The following is a 2,399-nucleotide window of genomic DNA, read 5'->3' on the forward strand; positions in this document are numbered from 1 at the left end:
TTCTGCTCCTCAGCAGTTATTTCCACCATTTTGTCTTCCAGCTCACTTATTCATTCTTCTGCCTCAGTTATTCTGTTATTGATTCCTTCTAGTGTATTTTTCGCTTCAGTTATTGTGTTGTTCATCTCAGTTTGTTTGTTCTTTAGTTCTTCTAGATGTTTGTTAAACATTTCTTGTATTTTCTCAATCTGTGCCTCCATTTTATTTCCGAGATTCTGGGTCATCTTTACTATCATTACTCTGAATTCTTTTTCAGGTAGATTGCCTATTTCCTCTTCATTTATTTGGTCTTGTAGGTTTTTACCTTGTTCCTTCATCTGTAACATATTTTTTTTTGCCATCTCATTTTTCTTTCTTTCTTTTTTTTTCTTTTATGAGTGGGATTGTGTTCCTCTCTCCCTGGTTGTTTGGCCTGAGGTTTCCAACACTGGAGTTTGTAAGCTGTTGGGTAGAGCTGGGTCTTGGTGCTGAGATGAGGACCTCTGTGAGACCTCACTCTGATGAATAGTCCCTGGGATCTGAAGTTCTCTGTTAGTTCAGTGTTTCGGACACAGAGCTCCCACCACAGGAGCTTCGGCCCCACCCCCAGATCATGAACCAAGATCCTGCAAGCCATGTGGAGCAGCAAAAAAAAAAAAAAAAAAAAAAAAGAGAGAACAATACCAAAGTAAAAAATAAAATTAGACTAGGAATCTAACAGATATGTTAGAAACAATATAAATATAAAAATATAGATGAATCAAAAACCAGAAGGTAAAACAGTACCACAATAGTAAAAAAGAGGAGGAGGGAAAAAAAAAGGGGGGGGAAGGCTTGGCTGTGGAGGGCAGGGCCTAAGCAAGGGTGAGGTTTGGGTGGTGGGCAGGGCCTATGCTTGGGACCCCTAAGGCTGGAAGAGGTGCTGGGGGCTGTGGGGAGTGGGGCATAGGCTCAACAGGAACAGAAGGGGCCCAGGTGTACCCCCCACCCCTGGTCTCAGAGGGTGGGGGACCTCACCTGGGAGCCCAGCAGGCTTCCTGGGCTCGAGTGGGCAGGGCAAACACCATCCACTCCTCTCCTGCTCCTCCCAGAGGGCCCCTTCGGCCTGCATCTCCTGATCTCCTTAGCCTCCCTCTTATACCCCCAGGACCCACACAGCCTGGAGGAGGCTTTGGAGGGAAGACAGATATCACTGATGAATATAGATGCAAAAATCCTCAACAAAATACAAACAAACAGAATCCAACAACACATTAAAAGGATCATACACCATGATCAAGTGGGATTTATCCCAGGGATGCAAGGATTCTTCAATATATGCAAATCAATCAATATGATACACCACACTAACAAATTAAGGAATAGAAACCATATGATCATCTCAATAGATGCAGAAAAAGCTTTTGGCAAAATTCAACACCCATTTATGAAAAAAACTCTCCAGAAAATGGGCATAGAGGGAACCTACCTCAACATAATAAAGCCCATATATGACAAACCCACAGCAAGCATCATACTCAGTGGTGAAAAACTGAAAGCATTTCCACTAAGATCAGGAACAAGACAAGGATGTCCACTCTCGCCACTCTTATTCAGCATAGTTTTGGAAGTCCTAGCCACAGCAATCAGAGAAGAAAAAGAAATAAAAGGAATACAAATTGGAAAAGAAATAAAACTGTCACTGTTTGCAGATGACATGATACTACACATAGAAAATCCTAAAGATGCCAACAGAAACTACTAGAGCTAATCAATGAATTTGGTAAGGTTTCAGGATACGAAATTAATGCACAGAAATCTCTTGTATTCCTATACAGTAATGACGAAAAATCTGAAAGAGAAGTTAAGGAAACAATCCCATTTACCTTCGCAACAAAAAGAATAACATACCTAGGAATAAACCCACCTAAGGAAGTGAAAGACTTGTTCTCAGAAAACTATAAAACACTGATGAAAGAAATCAAAGATGACATAAACAGATGGAGAAATATACCATGTTTTTGGATTGGAAGAGTCAGTATTGTGAAAATGACTATACTACCCAGTGCAATCCCTATCAAGCTATGGCATTCTTCACAGAATTCTTTGGTATTCTTCACAGAATTAGAAAAAAAATTTTACAATTCATATGGAAACACAAAAGACCCCGAATTGCCATAGCAATCTTGAGAAAGAATCAGGCTCCCCAACTTCAAACTAGACCACAAAGCTACAGTAATCAAGACAGTATGGTACTGGCACAGAAACAGAAATATAGATCAATGGTACAGGATAGAATGCCCAGAGATAAACCCATGCACATATGGTCACCTAATTTATGACAAAGGAGGCACGAACATACAATGGAGAAAAGACAGCCTCTTCAATAAGTGGTGCTGGGAAAACTGGACAGCTACATGTAAAAGAATGAAATTAGAACA

This window comes from Physeter macrocephalus, chromosome 4 (assembly GCF_002837175.3).
Source record: "Physeter macrocephalus isolate SW-GA chromosome 4, ASM283717v5, whole genome shotgun sequence".
Lineage (NCBI taxonomy): Eukaryota > Metazoa > Chordata > Mammalia > Artiodactyla > Physeteridae > Physeter > Physeter macrocephalus.